The sequence below is a fragment of the Anopheles ziemanni genome, chromosome 2 (assembly GCF_943734765.1).
Source record: "Anopheles ziemanni chromosome 2, idAnoZiCoDA_A2_x.2, whole genome shotgun sequence".
Classification (NCBI taxonomy): Eukaryota; Metazoa; Arthropoda; class Insecta; order Diptera; family Culicidae; genus Anopheles; species Anopheles ziemanni.
Window position 1 is genome coordinate 2,896,437 of NC_080705.1, and position 21,309 is coordinate 2,917,745.

Genomic DNA, 21,309 nt, shown 5'->3' on the forward strand with positions numbered 1-21,309 from the left:
GTTGGTCAAACAAATTAATAAAAGCTGGTGGATCAGCGCTTTTATTATGCAGATCGGGTTGGTTGGGAAATGCTTTTTCCAAAACCGACCTCATGCCGTATGGAAACCATATCTGGTGGTGGTGGAGGTGGGTTTTTGAGTGGATTATTTATAGCACAAATGTTAGTGTAATACTTGTAATTGGGTTTGTGGACCATGGATCGACTCCGAATGGACCGATTCGAGAACGGAGCTCAGTCCAACAAGATTGCGATTGTTGATTATTTTTCCATCCAAACCTAATCCCTACCGTTAGCCTCACCGTTTCCTCATTAACACCGTCCGGTAATCCTTGGAATGACGGCCTTCAACGCACACATTACCATGAGGCTAATCCTCATCCTGCAGCTCATTATACCGATGTCGAAATTCGTCGAAATCGGACCCCCGAGTGGCCGTGTTTACCTGACTCTGTTTGTCATCCAACCCACCGAGAGTGAGAGCGAGAGGGAGAGAGAGAGAGAGAGTCAACGTCAAAGGAGACCTTCGGAGACGCAAAACAAACACCCAAAGTGACTCATATTTACAAGCCCATTAACTGAAACCCATGACGCACCGAAGATCTGCAGCTGCAGCAACAACAACGTGCATAGGCGGTGCATTGTGCATTCTCCCAGCGGGAGGACGACCTTCGGTGACTTCTGCGGTTGCAAACACAAGATCTTTTACTGCTTCCCGGCAGAAACCCAAAAGGAACGGGGAAGGAATGGGAAAAGGTCCATCTTTCGCATGATTTGATACGCATCAAGGCTCAAGTGTAAGGCGCCACCCGCAGGGTGTCACATCACGGGGTCTTCAGGGGGGTGGTTGTGATTGTTTTTCGGTGGCGTAAGACGGCCTTCTTTCCACGCCGTTTGGCAGATGTTGTTTGTCTGCCGTTTTGGTTGCGCTGGCGGAAGGGCAGCTGTCTTCTCTCAAGCCAAGTCTCTCGGTGACATTCCAATAGGCATTCGATGTAGATGAAGTCCAAAAACTATGCGCCCATTAACATTCCCTCCCACCCACCAACAGCCCGCACAGTCCATTCTTCTCGCTTTGTTCTCCGCACTTTTCATGCCGGACTTCTTGCGGGTTTTGCAAGTAACGCTCGGGCTTTGTGCCTTGACTTGGCAGACCGCTTGGTCCGCTTCTTTTTCCACATCCAGAGCAGCGGTTCGTGATCCAGACCGCGCGCCCGGCAGCATCTGCCCGACGGTGGGACGGATTGGAATCGGACGGACGGACGTACATTAAACCTGTGAATTGGCGCAAATGGATTTTCCATGAGAGATCTGGCCCGACGTCGCAATGGCAGCCGAGACGTCGTCGACGACGAATACCAGAGATCCCCGGGACCAACCCGTTGCGGAAAAGTAAACACTTGCCACATTCCCCCTCCTTTCCCGGCTCGAAGCGGAAAAAAGTGGCCGGTGGTTTGTTGATTGTTTTTGTTTTGTTTTTCTGTTCCCTCCATCTGGCATTCGTTCCGTTTGCCAATTACCCGTTCCCCCCCCCGTTCGACCTCAGACGCTCGGCTCCTAGTTTATGCTGGCCAGCTTTTTTTTTGTTTTGTCCATACTTTTTAGCAGGGTTTGATACACTTCTAATAGACATTTAATGGTTTCGAATCAAAATCCACTTTTCTCGGACGCGCGCTTTTTTTTTTCTCCATCCAAGCATCCTGTGCGGCATCCCTGTCGGTTTTTCCCCGGTAATTGCCATTTATATACCTACTTATTTGTACAACCTTTACAACGACGACGACGACGACGCGGCCGTGGCTTATCCCCGAATATGGATGGTGGTGAGGTCAGTTATTCATTTTTTTTTCTCATCCGTTGGCTAAAATTTCCACGTTTAGCTAATGGACGAGCGAACGATCCGGGTTTGGAAGATGGGAAGCAACAATAACAGCGAGGCGAACGGGGTCCGGGAAGACAATCGCTTGACATACACCTCGGCGGAAGGCGGTCTTGGGAAGACGAGGCCATTCCTGCTCGCAGTAGAAGCAGCATTAAGTGGCCCAGGTGTGTGCGGCGCTTCAAACCTTCCCGAGAGGGACCAGGAGCAGGGTGAAGATGGAAGAGGGAAAGGGAGGAAAAAAGGTTTTTAAACTATTTACTCAGCAATTTTCGTTCGCTTAAGCTCGAGCGAAGTGTATTTTGATATTCTCGTCCGAAGTGCGTTCGATTGTTTGCGTTTCGGAGTTTGTGAAGTGCAGTTTGCTTCTTGACGGGATGTGTGTGTGTGTGTGTGTGTGTGTGTGTATGTCTGTCTGTCTGTCTACTCACTCCCTTCCCTTCTTCCCAGCGCGTCCCAAGCCGGTTGGAAGCAGGATGTTTTTCTTTCCTTTCCCAACGCCCCAAGCCCCGTCCCAGGGCGATCCACTTTGTTCTTGTTACTTGTTGGGAAAGTGTGCAGGAAATGAAAATAGAACAGAACTCTCCAACGGACTGGACTGGGAAATATGACCAACCGCCGCGTATTGTTTTCTTGCTCTTCCTCTCCCTCCCCTCCTCCTCCACTCCATTCGGAAGGGACGAAAAAGAAAGCACTTGCCGTCAAAACTTCCCGCCAGCTTTCTCGTGTTATCCTAGCGGATTATAATTCTTTCCATCGAAGTGTGCTGCGCCCTTCCCATGTTTGAATGTTTTCTTCCATTTCCATCGCACAATAAGTAACACCACGAGGTACGAGGTCGTCCAACGTCTCATTCGTTGTCAGTTCACTGTCATTGTGCTTCTGGTAGTTTGCCTTTCTTTCTTTCTTTCCTTTTCTAAATTGGGAAAACTTTGTATGCCTCTCAAGTCTTCCATCGCCGATAAGGTCGTCGCCTGGCCTGGGCCCTTTCCGGTGCGGATGAAAAGAGGGTGGTTGCAGTAAAACTAAAAATTTCATAAACCATCAAAGCATTAAGCATAAATGACGCCGCTCGGATGCATACATTACGCAGCCACCATTGTTCGTCGGCAAAAGGGTTTTTCAAGCGCTGGACATGATGCATTATTAGCACCATGCGGCGGAGGAGGAGGACAACCGTGGGTGGATGCGGAGGGTCCGAATGGATTTTCGGGCGTCCTCTCGCCATAAGCCATAACCTCACGTTCGCGCTTCGCTGAAGCGCTTTCGCGATTTACGACGTGCGATACCCGGCGAGCCGAAATTGCCGCCACCGAATGCTCTGGCGTTTTCCCTTATAGTTTATTTTACCCGCGGCCCCCTACCAAGGCCCTCCGAGTGTTCGCCTTTCGCCAGATTTCGGAACGTGCATAGAAATTGCTCCTCCTGCACGTGGTTCGCGTTCCGAGACAAAGAACTTGGGCTTGGGTGGGGGGACCAGAATTCGCACGCCCGATGGCGCACCCAACCGGCCCGGATGGAGGCCAATTTTTTCGAGTGCCCGCATTCACGGTGATGTGCCGGATCCTGGCCCCGGGGGCTGCCCGGTTAGAGAGATCGCGACGGGGCAAAATAAAAACATCAGACCTACAATTTTCACTGACCAGAAGAAATCGCTACTCGGAAAGGGTCCGAAAAGAAAGCCACGACCAAAGGGCGTAAGCGGAAAAACATTCAGCTCCGTGACGGGCTTTTGGGTGGTGGGAGTAGAGTTTTTTTTCCCCCCTTCATTCTTTACGAATTGTAAAATGGCATTTTTACATCCACTCCGGAAAGCTGAGAAGAGTGGGCTGAAATATAAAAGAAAAAAAACCGGAAGACCAGCACGTCGTCAGGACGAAACCAACCGATAATAAATGCTAACGCATCGAAGGATGTAATCTGCCCGCCCGAGCGGCAATGATGGGACGCAATTTTTAGCGAATATTATTTTCATCGTTTGGATTCAATTTCCAACCGGTCGGTTTTGCGTCGAAACATTCCGTAAAAATATGTCAGTACCCTCCCAGGGCCTCTATTAACTCTGCCTTTGAGCTAGATCTTTCACCCTATTTTCAATGCTTCAGTTCCTTCCACCTCCCATTTTGATTGGAATTAAATGTGGCAGTTTTTTGAGGAATCCGGCAATATTTTTGACACTTCCGAAAAGTTTCCAAAGTGGTAATAATTTCCTCCCATAACGGTTGGGGCTAAATGCGGGCTTCCCCGCCAACTCCGAATAGCACCTGTCAAATTAAGGACCGACGTTCGTGTTGAGCGAGTTGAGGTTTATGTCCTCCCCAAAACGGCTCCGGACCCGGTCCAATTGGCATCAAACGGCTCCGCCGAAGATTGACGTTCGCGAGCTCGAAGGAAAAGGTGTTTATAAATTAAGCTTAGTGGTACGCACCGCACACCACCACCCGGTTTTTACCACCTTATTGGGGTAGAATTATTTCACAATTAAAATATACACTCACACCTTTACGACTCCGCCGAGATTTTTGGCCGGACTGGCGTGAGCTGAGGAGTGCAGCTCGTAGCATGTGCATAGTAATGGCACGCCAACTCACGGGATCGCGTGAAGACTTCGTGGGGCGGGGGGTGAAGGGAGGCTTCACCTTTTATTGATCGTAAAGCGGGCAGAAGGTATTAGAATTTATGATTTTACGAGCCCTAAGTCGACTCCGCTCTAGAACCGGCTAGAGAGGTGACGTTCTAGGAGTTGGAGGTGAAAAAAAAGCCCCTAAATCCCAACCCTCCACCGGAACACCGGATCAGGTGTCGTGGAGGAACCCTGGCCCCGGGAGTGGAGACGATTAAAATCAGGTTATACACCACGACAGACTTGTCGGCCCCGGGCCTTCTGTCCACTTGCCATGGACTTGCGTGCCATAAACCGCAAATTGTCTACGCCCGAGTCGGGAAATTCATTTAGTTAGCGGCTCTAGTTCCCTCCCGGGGGGAGGGAGGGAGATTGGAAAAGTATCCTATCAAACCATTAGCCAAATCATAACTTCAACCAGTTTACGATTTTGACACGTTCTTAACGGCGCCGCGAATGTGTGTGTGGATCAAATCCTATTCCTTCTGTCCTTGTTTCAAACAGTTCTTGGTATCATTCTTCGGGTTTCGCCTTTTTCCCCGATTTTCCTATGCAATAAATACCCTTCCCCGGGGCCAAAAAGAACAAAGGAGGTTTCTATTATCTTCCCAACTCATGCAAAGAAGTCGATCATCATCGGGGAGTGTATTATGTTGGGGGGTAGCATAAGTTGTACGAACTCTTTTCCAGATCTCCTTTTTTCGACGGCACGCGCAGCAAGTGAAGCTCCCTTTGCGCCACCTAAAAAAGCCCCATAGGTGATGGTCGCCTCACTCGTACGGCGTAGAGCGAAGGCAGAACCCTAAGCCTTCCAACTACAAGATCTGATGGTCATGATGATGTTTATGATTTTATGAGCTCACATACGATGCTCGGTGCGCCGTGTTCTCCGAGCATGGAGGCGAATGGAGGGGAAGGAAGGGGAGGACTGAAAGGGTAGGGGGCCGAGAGAACATTAGGAAAGTGATCCCAATTTAGCGCTTACCGTAGTTTTGGGCCGCGTTGTTGTTTCGGAATGGGGAAGCGCGTTTTTATGGCGTTAAGTTTATGCTACTCTCCCGGAGCCGATTTGTTATGTTCCGCCCGGTAATGAGCGGCATCCAGCCGTTCCTCAGGCCCTTCCGCCACGAGGCAGGAAACGGACCCGGAGTATGCTGCTGCTGATGGAGGCTTTTTTTTCGGGAGTCCATGCCTGCGGGGGCCAGATGCAGATGTGTGTGTTTTGTAAATTCTTGATTAATTATACCTTGTTGCTTGAATGTGTTTTTACATTTCGGTAAACATTTTAACTCCTTTCCTTCCCCACGGTACACTCCACCCCAAGTCCCTAAGGGCGAGTACATTCCGGTGATCGTTTCGAGGAAGATGGATTTCATAAAACACCCCCCCCCAAACCGGTTCCCCACCCCTCGCTCGTCCTCGGTGCCTTACGTTCCCCGGTCCAATTATTTTTCCGTGTAATTATTTATTTGGAAATCGCTTTCAGCTAGCTCATCTTTCGAACCGACTGTCCGTGTGTTTCACTCGTTGGGCCTTTTAGGGAAGCATATATACATGTTTTTTTTTTGTTTATAAACCCGGGCCACCGTCTCTTGATTGGGGGAAAAAGCGGAAAGGAAAAAGAACTCCACATCCGAAACCCGGACTTTCGGCGTCCGGGAAAAATCGTTCCGATAAAAGACTACAACCGGGTTGACCGGGAGTCCATCCCGGAGAGGACGCCTGGACGACGCCATGTTTATTCGTCCCCTAATTTCCCCCTCCCTTCCCATCAAAGGGAGAGTGGGCTCGCTTCATAAAATAATCGTCGATCGTCTTAAATCATCTGTGCCCAGGTTCGGCGGCATTATTAACCTAAGCCCGTGTTTTGTGTATGTGCATTAGTGTAATCTAAACACCCGGGTCCGGTGCCGCCTTCGGATTACACAACTTGTGCCCCGCGCTAGTGGCGCTGACTGCGTTTTTCCCTCCCTTTGGCCGTGTTTCATTTATCACTTCCAGAAAGGGAAAAGAAAAACTTTCCCGATTCGGGGAAGATCAGAAAGTGTTGCTTTTCGAGCGCCGGGAAGGTGTCGTATTTAAGTTTTTCCAAAACATGCGCCCATCGTGTTTCGGTGTTTAAAAGTTCCCTCTCATTTTATCGGTCGGTAAATATTGACTCAACCGGATTTGGGGCAAGTAATCAAAATAATTTCATTACACGTTTGTTTATTGTGCAAAGCGCGGGGTTTTCGGTTTGGAAAATTTCTCCGAAAATGCCCGCTGCCTTTTGTTCGACACACTCTTTTCGTTCCGATAATCAGTCGGGGGAAAATTCAGGTCAATTCTCGTGGTTCGAACAAAAACGCCCCAGAGACAGAACAAATGCTTTAAAACACTTTTCCCGACGTTCTCGGCGTTATCCTTCCTTCGAACCATTGAGCAGAGCGTTCCGTCGAGCGGCAAAGTTTTAATGCCACGCTAGATTAAATCCGCGTTGAGCTCGGAAAGGATCATCATCGATTACCCCTCAACTTTGTATCATTAAATGGTTCCATTGCTGTGAAAGCGGTCGCTCTCGAAACTTTTCGAACCTTTCGAACTCCCGAGCTCGCTGGAGGGAAGAAGAACAGCTTGGAGTTGGGGTGGGTGGGGGGTGAATGCATGTCTGCCGCCTCATCACAACCCATCATTCTCACGCATCCACTATCGATACTGGAATAATTTTTCATTCCACTCGATAACCGTCGCGTTTGCAGTTGAAATGACCGTTCGATCAAAAACCCAACCCGACCCCGGACCCCCGGACGGATTCAATATGATGATGCAACTTTTCTCATCCGCCCGCTCTCTTGCGGGCACCTTCCCCGGTCCCCCTACCACCACCAGAAAGGACGTTGACGATGAAAGTTGTTCCTGTTTGGAATCGGTACGCGTTCGGTTTAAAGTCCGGCAAAAGTCATCCAACTTTGACCTCAATCCCGTTGGGGGGGAGGAGGGAAGGATGGCTCGTTCCCGGCGGTTCGAAAACTGTCACTTCCGCCCCACTTGCGGTCGGTGGTTGACCCTTCAAGCCCGCCCGCTCTTTCTCCCCTCCCATGTGATCCTATTTGTTTCCCAACATTTGAAAACAGGCAGAAGCAGTTTTCAAACTGATGATGCTTCCCCGGTGCATTGCCTGCACATTGTCCCTTTGAGGAGTCGCTGGGGTGGCTCGTGGTGGGGTGGAGCAAGAACCGCGAGTCCCGGTAGGATTTGTTCCCGGTAGTGCAGGAGCATTTTTCGGGCGAGCGAAAATTCATGCATTATTAATCCGATTATAATGATACCGAATTTCGTGGTCGAGGTTGCGGCTATGACCTCTACCATACGAGAGAGAATGAAAGAGAAAGAGAGAGAGGAAGAGAGAGCTTAAGAAGGGTGTGAAGAAAGGGTTTTTGGCCAAAAAGGAACCGACCACAGAAGGATGATGCAAATTTCAATCACATTTGATGTACCCTTGCTTTTTTTTGATACTTCATTTTCCGTCACACTCACGGAATCGGTAGGTTTTCCCTTTTTCTTCTTCCTTGCGATACTTAAACGTTGACCCGCTGTAGCATTGTTATCCTCTTTAAATACGGATTTACCCGGTTCCCGGAAAGCGAGCCTGCCCGCTCGTCAAATATTTAAAACTTAAACTGCTTACGTTTCGGTCACCTGCCAATTTAATATTGATCCGCGGAAGGCGGAGGACTCCGGTGGTGTTGCCGCTTACAGGACTCTGGCACGAGAACGCGAGCCCCAGAGCCTGTCATCGACCGTAATGTCTTATGCTTTCTCCAAATCGGCATCATTTTCGAACCGGTTGCGGTCAGCAGGAAAGAGGACGAAAAGCAGGCAGAAGAAGGTATCATCGGGTACGGTCCATCCTTTTAAAATACCCTCGCGGATTTCACCGACTTACGGGGCTATATTTAAATTGCAACCAGGCTCCCGAGCCAGCAAACCGATGGTCGGGTTCCGTTCTGCCTCGGGAGGCGAAGATTGTGGTTTATTTTTAATGCTAATTGTACGTGAACGAAGCGCGCTATTTAGCTCCAGCCGTCCCGCTGGTTGCCTCGCCCAGCGAAAAGTGTCCTTTCTTTGTGCGCCAAGTGCATGTGAACTATCTGCGACTTACCGGTGTGATGCGTTTCTGCCCCAAGAATCCAGAACTATGGTTCCATTCTTATCCTTGTGGTGCAAAGTGGCATCAAATTGTTCAAATGAAAACTTTTGAAAGATGAACTCTTGCATGTCTTGTTGCTGAACTATTTTTCTCTTGTAGGTGGTTTTCTCATTTGCCTAAAAAGTCCTTACTTCAAAATATATTTCCTTAAAACCCCTTCACACTGAAAGGTTAGTTTCGGTGAAATCATCTTCGCAAAACTGGGGGGTAGAGTCCTGAATCCATCCAAGGGTAAGCTTTCGCGTTCGTCCGCGACTCGGAGTCATAAAAAAGTATTTTGTATAATATGATGTAAGCTTCTCCAATACCCGCTGGGTTGCGGGACGCGGGCCAGAAACGGCACGGAACCGGAAGGCAGCGGGAGGCGAGTATAAAATTAAATATTAAATCCGTCAGTCAGTTGCCGCGACTTGCCGGTTCCTGGGCGCAAGTCGCGCTGCATTTAATGCACCACGGTACCATTTCTTACATGGCGCAGCAGAGTATGTCACAGTGTCTTTAAGATTACGTCCTTCTTCCTTTTAAACACATCCACCTCTTTTTTTCTTTTACTAGCCTCTCTCGCTCTTTCGCGCTGGCTTTCGTCGGAACAGCTTGTTTGCATTGGAAAGGGTTTTGCACGGTCGGGCGGGAGGTGGATTTTAAGCTTCCTCCAGTAGGGCAGTCAATGACCGATGGTTGCTTGGGTGTTGAAAGCTGTGTGGAGAGCGAAAAAAAAAAACGCACCTTCACTTCCCCCTTAGGGACGGCAGCATGGAAGGTTAAACCTTGGCCGTCCCGACCGGTTGCGGATGAGCAAACTTTTTCCATCCAATTACATTCCCCGGGCCGTGGGAAGCCTGGAGTCGCTATCGGGAAACTTTGTTTAAACTTTACGAGCAGCGCATGGGGTGGGTGGGGTAGGGGGGAGTCTATGTTGCAGCAGATCCGGTTCCGTTCTGGGTCATTTCCTTTTCCTCGTGGGCGAACCGAAAGTCAGCGGAAACCGGCGGGCTCGGTCGCTTCCTTGGCTGAGGTCCAGGTCGGGGTCGGAAAGGTCTACTATGTGTTGAAAGCTTAAACCACCCCCACGTGAGTTCACTCGACGGACACACACACGGGCACGCGAGTACTCGGTACCTCCACCGACGATCGGATTACGATTTTATGCACAAATCCCCGAAGCTTCTTTGTGTCGCCAACCGGCAAACAGACCTTCGAGGCCTTCACCTTCGGCCGACCGCAGATTACGACAATGCCTTAAGAAGAGATGTGCTCCTGGCCAACAGTGGCATTCCGTATTGGTCGCCCACGGACGACACCGTTCGGTATGGTTTTCTCCCGAGACCTCCCGGTTTTCTTCCCCCAAACCGACCGATTTGGACCGACCTAGGCAAAAAAGTAAAAGCGCCAGATATTCCAACCGTAAGCGTTCGTCCGACTTGTGGATAAAATCTCCATCCAACGCCCTGCCCTGGAATGAGGAATAGCACACGCTTCTTGCTCCACTTTTGACTCCTAACTTCCTTGGCCGGGGCGAGCGAATCCTCTGGGAAAACTCGCTCCTACCAAAAACACTTTATCCCCCGCCCGCCTGACTTCTCCCTCCCCGTGAGAGGGAGTGGATTTGACCGGAAAAACTCGCCTCATATCGTCCGCCGCCGCCACCACCGCTCCCGTGTGTGCGGTTTGGTGCGGCCCGAGCCCGAAACCGGGGGGACTTGGTATTAGATTTGGTTCGTAGAATTGCATCAAATCTGGTAATTCGATAATTTTTCTCCGCTTTCTTACGCCGAACGAATCCGACGTACGTCGTTTGCCTTCCTTTGGGGCTTAGGATCGGTTTACAGATTAGTAAAGTTTTATGGTCTTGAGGGGAGGGTTTTGCTCTGGTTAGCTCTGGAGTGAAGCTGCTTCTTGGATCCCGAGGATGGAACACCAGGACTTTGTGTTTGTCTGACACATGCATAGGTTTCGCTGTAAAAGGAGGTATACTTCTTAGGTTTAAAACATTACTTTAAAGGTTCGGGGCGTAAACAATCTTTAAAACCCATATTTTTTACAACATTCAAACCCCCCACCACAGATGTTCCTTTTGTATTGCAAATTTCATTGACTCTCCTTTTGAAGAGATCCATCATTTTGCAATGGCGGAGCCCGAATAATAATGAAAAAAAAGGAAACTGCAGTAAAATGATTTACACGGCTCCATCGTTGGGTAATGTCCAAGAAATGGCTTTTATTTATCTGACATTCCCCAGGGTGTATGGGGGTGGGGGGGAGAACCAACCTCCTCACCTCGTTAAACGATGTCATTCGAACGTCAAAATTGAGCCAAGAATGCGCAATCCACAGAACGACATAACCATACATCAAAGCCCTCGATAATCGTCGCAATAAAAACGGTACGACATCGCCTGGAAAGGAATGCCGTGGAGGGCGTGTGTGTGTGTGTACCAGGGAGGGAAATCATGAAAAAAGAGGCACCAAGGCAGAGCAAAGAGGAGGCGCACGTTCAAGCGGGTGATAAGTGATGGCTTTTGTCAATCGGGTGCTTTTGTCGGGAGTCGACGCCATGGGGCGAGGGATCGTAAAGCAGGGGGGACAAGGGGAGGGCGAAGGGCTTTAAGATCAATGGGACAGTCCTTTTGGCGAAACGAGCTTTTTTCCTTCCAACCGTGGCAGCGTTGAGTCGTCCTTCTTGATTTTTTCTTGGCGTGAATTCAAGCATATTCAAGAACATTCACCAGGTTTTCAAGGACCTTCATAAATAGCAGGATTGTTACACACACACACACGCAGAGAAAAAGGCCCCAACTAGGCCCCAACGGCACGGCGTTGAGTTAGAATATTGAACTAATATTTATTTTTCATATTACTCGGCCGCTATTTGTTAGTTGGCACCACTGGCAGCGATAAAGTGTCAGAATGTTCGGGGTTTCCGGACTGACCCGACTCGTGTTTGCACTTGCGAGGCCCTTTTTCCAGGCGCTCAAGAGGCCCCTCAGCGTTCGAGCCAGCGGCCATCGGAACCGAGGCTGCAAGGATGAATAATTGAACGGGAGCTATCTGGGAGCACCGTTTGCAATTCGCCAAAATCGAGCCATTTTCGTCCTTCTCTTCTTTTAACTTTACCACCGGCGCTTCCTTTGACCGAGGGAAAACCGGAGGGGGGGGGGGGGAACTTGGGGCCGGGGACGTTGGGAATTTTCTATTTATATTTGTCGACGACATCCGTGTGCCATTCCTCGACCACGGGAATCGGAACCAATCGAATCGAAACGGAACGGAACGGAATCGAATAAAGCGTTCAAGCTTTGGTTGGTTTTTCGGGGGAAGGACAGGGAGGAGCAAGTGGGGTTTTTTTGGGACAAATTGGTCCAGCACGGTAACTCGTAAAAATCACACAATCCGTTATCCGGAAGATACGGCTTCGGCGGCGAGGATCAACGAACGTAAGCGGTCAATCGTGTATGCCCGTGCGACATAAAATGTGCTACACAAAATGGCGGCCGGGTTGGGGTAGGAAGGAGTAGAGGGGGGGGGGGGGGGGGAGGACCCACAGGTCAGCTCATGCGAAAGGTCGCCTGCTGTATCCTTTTGGCATCGGAAGGTTGCAGGCAAATCGGAAAGAAACCGCCCCATCCTCCTCCGGGTCCCTTTCCCCGGGGGGTTTTTCCTACCGGAAGGTAATCCTGCGGACAGTTTGCGGAATTGGCAAACGGTAAAGGTAATCTCGTAGCCAAAAGGAAATGAATATTTATAGAATAAATAATCTAATAAAACACAAATACGTACGATTGATTGAGTGAACGATCGATCGGAGCGAACCGGGACGAACGGAGAGAGCGAACGTTCGGAACGTTCGAATGAAATGGTTCCGGTTTCACTTTGATGATGCCGCCCGCACTCTCGGCAAAGGACGACAGTCTCAAAATAAAGAAAGGAAGCGAAATTGGAAGAAGAAAAAAAAACGTATCTGACCCGGCACCGGTTCCAATCGTTAGATCTTCGCCGAAGGAGCGAATCACGGCGCCATGGCACACGTTACATTCGACGCTGGTTTTTCCTCCGTTCCGAACGGTGGAAAGGTGTTGATATTTGAAATATTATTAGCTTCCGCCGGCAAACCTCGACCTCGGCGAGGAGCGTCGGAAGCGCGTCGCTTCGACATTATCGTCATCGATTTGGCCAGCTTGCGCCAACGTCGTGTTCTCGGCGCGAAGGAGTCCTTTTCTCCCCCCCTGGGGGCTGTTTGACTTCGTATATTAAAAATCGAAACTGCATTCCCGGAAGCTTCCTTTCGCCACCGAAGGAATGAGGTCGTACCTTCATTTTTATCCCTTCCTTAGGTAAAACGAGGTAGAAGAGGAACCAGAAAAAGATATTCGTCCTTTCAACGAACGGAAGGTCCGACGGTGTCCGTGTGTGTGTGTGTGTGTGTTTGTATAAAGAAGAGCACACATAAAGCAAAAAATTGGGATGTCCGGAATGGAGTAAAATTGAACATTCCAACATGGCCCGGTGACCCGGTTGGCGCAAAGTCGGTAAACAGCGCCGCTTCCAGCACCCTTTGACCTATCTGCAACTGTCGCAAAATGTTTGTAAAATTCTCCTCCCTTTCGGGTTGCAGTCACCGAAAACCAATCTATTCGAAATCCTTCCGTCGGAAGCGTGCGGACCCCTTTTCCCTTCCATCATATCCAAGTTGCTTCATAAAATGTGTAAAGTTGGACAACATTTGCCTCGCCCTTTGCCGTTGCACATTTGATATGAAATAGATTATAAATGATCTTCCTTCCATATCCCGAGACACGTGCCCGATTCATGTGCATGTGTGTGTGTGCTTTTGGGTGTGAATAATTAATCTTCCCTAATGGAATCGAATGATGGTCCTTTTGGCCAGACTTCTAATCACGTCACATTTGCATTCATCGCCTCTTATCGAACACTCGGTGTCGGTGTTTCGCTCCGATGCACAATTCGGTCGTCTTCCTTTGCTTCCGTCATCGTTCGATGGTGTTTCATTCATGAAAATAAACACTACCCACCACCATCCGGAGTCGGAGTGACTTTTCAGAGGGATTAAAGAGTGACGCAAGGCAACGTTAAAAGTTGGACAAATTCCTATCAAACGGTTCGCTTGTTCACTCGGAGTTAAAATCCCCCCGTCTTGGGCAACGTTCTTTCTCCAACACACCGTGATTATGGCGGCGCTGTTACGTCGACTTCAGTTATTTGTAACCGTTTGACCCGTCCCCTCGCCGGACACGAGCGCGCCGGTATTTAATTATCTGACTTCAATTGTCATTTATCTTCTATTTTGGGACGCGGAATGGCATCCGCACCGGTTCGGCGTTTTTTGTGCGCACCGCAGTTTCGACTTCAAAACCGTTTACGAAATCGTTTAGCGAGTCGGTTCGGTGTGTGTGTGTTGTTTCGGATTTATGTAATGCGCATTCCGAACCTTTCGCCAACACTCCACCGCCAGCTTCCACTACCGGTGCGGCCATTTTTATTTCACTTTTTTCCGTTCAGGAGAAGGTTCAGATTTCAGGAGGTTCAAAGAGCAGGCTTTTGAAACAAGAATCAACCTCCCCAGTGGAAAGGCCGAGACGAGGCGATAAAGATAAAATCGAAAGCGAAACGTGAACCGTCAACGTCAAAATAGTGTCAACCGAGAGTCAAGAGCGATCGCCCTGCGGATCGGTGCTCTCACGGAGTCACCCCAGAGCCCAAACGACTCCCATTCATTCGGTGCAGGTTTGTTTGGGGATTCCGCGACGCGGGGGGAATGGGACGGTGGAGACTAATGCTTCGATACGCCCAACGCCGGTCCATCAATCACAAATCCCGACGTGGACGAGCGCGAACGCCGCGGACTCTAGACTCCGGTTCCCAAAGCTCTCTCCGTCGAAAAACTCCACAGAAAAGATCAGAGCTGGCGGGGTTGCGATTTCTGACAAACGCGCTCGTCAAAGCCAAGGGTGATCAAGTTGGCGGCGGCTTCAGAAAAAAAAGTGTCGAGCTGCAACGCGTTGCGAAACGAATAAAAAAAAAGGCGAACGAATGCAACTCAAAATGGGACCTCGCAAGGCGCTCGCAATTTGCCGGCCGAGACGGTAAGACACAATTAAATGATTGTATCGGGGTAGGCCACCGGCGTGTCGAAGTAAATGGCCGCCGGAGGTAGAAGGACATTCCCCCCCGGGGGAGATAAAACCTTCGCACCGATTTTCCTCCCCACCCGCAAAATAAAAGTGCCAAAAGACACGCCATGACACAACGAAGACTGGGACTTATTGCCTCATATTGACCCGGAGCTCTGGGATTTGTTTGACCGGTTCGTGTTGGTTCGCTTTTTTGAAGCGTCTCCGAGAAGCATTAATTTTGTTCGCGTATCTTTTTTTTTATTTTCCACGTTGTCAGGATACACCACCAGAGGGCGTTGTCATTAGATCGATCGTTAGTAGATTCGGAAAAGAAAAAAAACGGTGGAGGAGATGCCACGGCCGTGTCCATCCCGGGGAGCGAAACGGCATGAAAAATGATGCTCCCGTAGAAATCGACCATTTTCCATCCCCACTCCTACTCCCCGCTCCCTGTCGTTTCTTGTTTCTCTAGCCTTAGTTTAGATGCCGATGTTTTGGTTGCGTATTGCTTTCTCGCCACGTGGGCCATTTACTTCCTTCCCGCCACCCCCTCGGGCGACGATCCGTTACGATAGTGTTTTGTTTTGATTTTGTTATGGCCGGCCGCAGCAGCCAATGCTTAATGTTCGTTTTCTCGCACCCCGGCACAGCACTCCCCGCGGGGAGCCATGGTCCGGCAAGTCGGCAAGAAAAATGTGCGCCTCTCCAGAGGATCGATCGCCCGGGAATGACCTCCGGCTCGTCGGACCGGCTGTCGAACTGGCCACGCACCTTCTCCCCCGCCCCCGGGCTGCCAGTTTAATCACTACGATCTCTCAATCCCCGGGTTCCTTCAAGGCGCGCGAGGTGCCAACATTCAGGTGAGAAAAATTCCCCGGAGATGATGAACCGTACGTACCGGAGCAAAACCGTTCACGCGCCCTCATCCGGAGAATGATTAATTCATTGCTATTGCCCTGGACTCCCCCCCACTCTCCCAGCCCGTATCCTTCCTCCAGGTACCGGCTCTCCGGTTCGTCATCACAAAGTTTCCTCCCGGTCCATCTGGCGATGAATCTTCGTTTTCGTCCGTCGATGGATGATGGTTCCGTTTGTGCACGGTGTGCATTCGCTGTGTACGATATGGACAATTTTTGTCGAATTTCAAGCAATCGGTAGTTTATAAATATTTATGTGCAGCTGCCGTGAACTTATTCAAAATCAGAATCAAACTTTCCTTTCGGTTATTTTGAATATCTCATGAGCGATGTTTTTGTCCAACTGTCCAACTGACGTAGGGGTGGCTGGGGTAATACGCACCCCTGGGGCAATACGCACCCCTTCCAATTTTCCTTGAAAGACGAGTTTTTAACGCGTAAAAAGTAGTCACCCTGTAAGATCAATCTAAAATATGGTCCCCCTGTGAGTTTGGCAGCTCTACATCAACAAAAACGCGAAATAAACGCAAAACAAAATCATTCTCAGCTCTGACAGTTTTTGTTATAATTTGACGTACCATTCCGCTAAGGAATAGTAAGTGCCAAAACAGTTATTTACCCACGAGGAATGTGAAGTTTAGTTGATTGTGAATCGGTGCTCGAGACTGGTCATGAAAATTTCGGTAAGTATGCATATTTACTCATATTTTAGTTGAAAATGTGTTCAACTATGAATGGGGGCAATATGCACCCAGTATGTCGGGGTAAAATGCACCAGTTTGTAAACAAACTAGAATGACGTTAGCTTTCTTTGGCAGAAATGGTTCGCAATTACATCCGGAAGTCAAATCGGCAATCGTGGAGCCTGGAGCAATTGCGGCGGGCGATAATTGCGGTTCGCAATGGATTTCCAAAGAATAGTGCTGCTCGGGAATACGGTATTCCAAAAAAAACGCTACTGCGATATTTATCCAAGATGGAGCTTCCACCTTCTGTGTCCAGGTTTGGAAGTTTCCAATCGATCTTCACTGTAGAACAAGAGAATGAACTGATGGCTCACATTTTGGAAATGAGCGAATGTTTCTACGGGCTTACGCCACGGGATGTTAGAAGTTTGGCTTTCGAACTTGCTGACATGAACGGAATCCCGCATCCCTTCGACCAGTCTGAAAAGTTAGCGGGTCACGAGTGGCTTAGGGGCTTTCTGAAAAGGCATCCGGCGCTTTCGTTGCGGACTGCTGAAAGAACGTCCCTGGCAAGAGCAAACGGATTTAATCAGACGAGTGTTGGAACATTTTTCAATCTTTTGGAGCACATTTTGGAAGAGCATCAATATCCAGCTCATCGCATATGGAACATGGATGAAACTGGTTTTTCTACGGTAAGTGATCTAGTTGTTGTACTATTCCGGATTTCATAATAAATATTCCATTTTAGGTTCCAACAAGGTCATCAAAAATTTTAGCCAAAAAAGGGCAGCATCAAGTGTCGGGTATTTCGTCAGGCGAGCGAGGTATAAACACAACGGTGGTCGTGGCCATGTCAGCTGCCGGGGAATTCTTAGACCTTATGTTTATCTTCGCCAGAATGCGAATGAACGACAGTCTGAAAGTTGGTGCCCCTGAAGGATCCATTTTCGCGTGCAATCCTACTGGCTGGAGCACGTGCACTACGATGGATCAATGGTTTGATCATTTTGTGGAACGTACACGACCAACTGCTGAATCACCAGTACTATTAGTGATGGATGGACATTCAACCCATACAAAAAATTTGCGAATGCTGGAAAAGGCCAAACGGAATCATGTGCGCCTCCTTTGTATTCCACCGCACACATCGCACAAAGTACAACCGCTAGACGTCTCAATGATGGGTCCACTAAAAACATACTATGCAACGGCAGTTGGAAACTTTCATAAGCATAATCCAGGTATTAATGAAAATGACGGCAATTTTAGAAGTACAAGATTTATTTAAAATTTATTTGCAGGAAAAGCAGTGACACCATACAACATCTGTGCGCTGGTCAAACAAGCTTTTGTGAAAGCAGCTACCATGCAGACAGCTCAAAACGGATTTCGTGCCACCGGTATTCATCCTTTCAATCGATCAATTTTTCCTGAGGCTGATTTCGCTGGTGCAAATTATTTGTTGGCAACCAAGAACAAATCTTCAGAGATTGTGGACCAATTGGTTGACCATCCTACAACCAGCTTCAGTGGCCATTCATTCGCTGAGCAAAATGAGCTGGGACCAATGTCGATGAGCAGCACAAATACATGTACAGAGGGAGAACCTGTGAGTCTCGCATGCTCTTTTACTGAGCAACACACGCAGACGGAACCAACCGATTTATCAGATGCATTGTGTGACTCTTCGGTTTGCCCAGAAGCATCGACAACATTAAGTCCTCTTGTCGATGCCACTGCTCTGAACAGAGCATCTGATGATCCTGTAAAAAAAGTTCGCTGGGACCACAACCGGGAAAAGCATGCAAATAAGACTGTGCCAAAGAATTTCAGCATATCTCCGAGTACAATCAGCAAAATGAAGGAAAAGCCTCGTATCAGTCGTTGCAAGAAAGATGGGAAGAAAAGCGAAGGTGCTGTTGAACTCACATCATCACCCTACCGAAAAAAACTAACAGAAACCACTGCACTAAAGGACATTTCCAACATTAAAAAAATAGGTCGGAAGCGCACAAGCCAGAAATCAAAATCATCCGACAAGATAGACGATGTGCTTTGCTTCAAATGCGGGGAAATGTTTTCACAGTCAGCGAAAGGAAATGGGTGGTCCAATTGCATTTATTGTCAAGGGTGGTATCATGCGATTTGTGCTGAGACCGTGGAGAAGTGTGATGAGTGCTGATCTACATCTGGACTGTGAAATATTGAATTCTTTATTATTATTATTACCTTTTTTGTTTTTATTATTATAAGCAAAGAATTATGATCTCGAAGATAGAAGTGATAACTGAACTAAGAAGTGATGTAAACTGTAATATATGTTGGATTAGTTATGGTCATGAATATTTTTACCATTATTACAGTTATTATTACCATTATTATTATTATTATTATTATTACATGCAATGAATTATACTGTAAAATATTAAATTCATTACTATTATTGTTCCTTTTATCTTTATTACTTTAATCATTATCATCATTATAATTATAATATGGAATGAATTATGATCTCGAACTTAGAAGTAAATGTTAACATTTTTAATCGTTCCAAATAAAAATGTTGATTTATAAAAGCATTGACTTGTTGAATTTCATTAGCTTCCGGTCAAATCACAGGATATTTTTGAGCTTTTTAAATGATCCAAAACTGTTTTTTGAGGAGTGAATTGTATCTTTAATTGACGGTGGATGTTGCCTCTTTGTTGTGGTGCGTATTGCCCCTTTGTTGTGGTGCGTATTGCCCCTTTGTTGTGGTGCGTATTGCCCCTAGCAAAGGTGCGTTTTGCCTCAACCAGATACAGATCGATCAAAAATTGAACTTTTTCAAAACTGAAAAAATTACGTTTTTCTTAGCAAAAAAAGCAAAAATTCCTGAACTGGTAACTAGTTTGAACCTTAATGAATCCAATTCAGTGATGAAATCAACAATCAAGAGCCAAGTTGTTAGAAAATTTTATAGTTTTCCTTAAGGGGTGCGTATTACCCCATCCACCCCTAACCACTCACTGTCGCCTCGACGGACCGATCGGGCGCGGATCTACGGATCGGAGATCTTTTTCAGAGACGCGATTTCAAAAGGTCCGTAAGACTCCTCCGGCGCGCTAGCTAATCCATTTTTCATAGAGTTGTCAGACACCAAATCTTTCTCTTCGCTCCTTCTGGGGAGAGAATGGTTTTACGAGGGAAGGGGGGGGGGCGAGCCTGGGGCGGACTTCTAGGATCCTCCTCCTCCCGGTAGGTCGCGCTTCCGTTGCGCTGCCGAGCACACACACACACAATAGCCTAGTAGGTCGTTCCCGGTCGTTGTTTTGACATCTGATTGTTGCGTTGCCGTTGAGTCCCGCTTGAGTGGAACGACCCGGGGCCCCGTTTGGGTGCGCAAAATTCTCCCCCTCCCAGCAACCCCCCCGAAAATCCTCCCAGCCTTGGTAGCCAGTGAAGCATTACAGGCAGTCATCATCAACAGCACCATCAATTTTCCGAACTTCCTCGTAAACAATAGGCGCAAAACCGCTGGCAGTACGATTGCGGACCCCCTCAAGTGCGGGGCGGGGTTAGAGGGGCCTCTTGTCTTACCGAACAGAGGGAAGGTAAAAAAAAACACCCCGAAAACCAACTACTACTCTATGCGCTCCGAAGAACCAGAGGTGGAACTGCGTTGCGGTGGCAAACGGTGCCGGATCGTACACGCACGCACACACGCGGGGACGGTGATTTCCATTTTGGAGGTTAATTTATCATCCACGAACAAGTCACCCGTGTTGAACCCCCACCCCCCGCGGGTGGGTGCCGGCCCGGGCTTTCCGGCGGCACTAGGCAAAGGCAATTTCCTCTTGTTCTGCGCACAACAACAAAACCGGACGACCGGGCAGGGAAAAAAATATACATACTCCAAAACAAAACCCCTAGGAATCCAAACCAACGCCAACCATACGCAAGAACACCACGTAAGGCCGCGAACCCGGTCGTGCCCCCTACGTACGTGGGGAGTAAAAAAAAACCGAAACACCGAAGTACACAAATCTTTGCGGAATTTTATCCCCAAATTAAATCAAACAAATGACTACTCGACCCCGATCGCCCGAGAATGGGGTGAGCCAATAATCAACCCCTTCTAAGGGAAAGGGTTTCGGGCCGGCGCAAGGAGATGGTGTGAGTTTCCACACTTCTTTAGAGCGCCGGAGATCCGATCGGCCGTACCGAAAGGCCTTACTTACTGTTGTACTTAGGAGTTGAAGAAGAAAAGTATTAATGGCGTACGTTGGCGTGAAAACAAAAATACTTTTTGTGGGATCAGTGGAAATGATCGGAGAAGAAAGTACAAGCAAGTCACTCGCAAGACCTTTTTTAATGATAAAATGTTTTCCTTTGTGTTGCGATGTTATTTTTTGTTTGTTGCTACCACCATTAATACCTTTTACCAGACCGTAGTTAGCATCAATCTAATGTTGTCAACAAAACTTGGCCCTCGTGAAAGATGATTTCGTTTACTTTCATTCTTTTTTTTTGTGTATTATTGATTGATTGATTGATATTGATGACAATGTTGATGCATTTGTCAAATGCTGGTTTTTAATAACCGCCGGCAGCAAACAACCTTTATCAAAAGCGAAGAAAACACACTCACAAAAAATGTGGTTGCTCCAAAGAGTCACACCGTGTTGTGTAGTACCAGAATTGCGTAAAAGTTGCCTTTCTCGAAAAGTCAACATTGGAGCCGGATTTACGTAAACCGTAAACCGATCCGGTGCGTAATCGGCCTCGAGCCAATGCAGATGAGTTTGCTCTTTTTATCTTTAGCGAACGCTGATGATTGATGGTTGTCTCTTCCATCGGTTTGGCATTGCATTTCCACTTCGGGTCCGGGTGATATATTGGG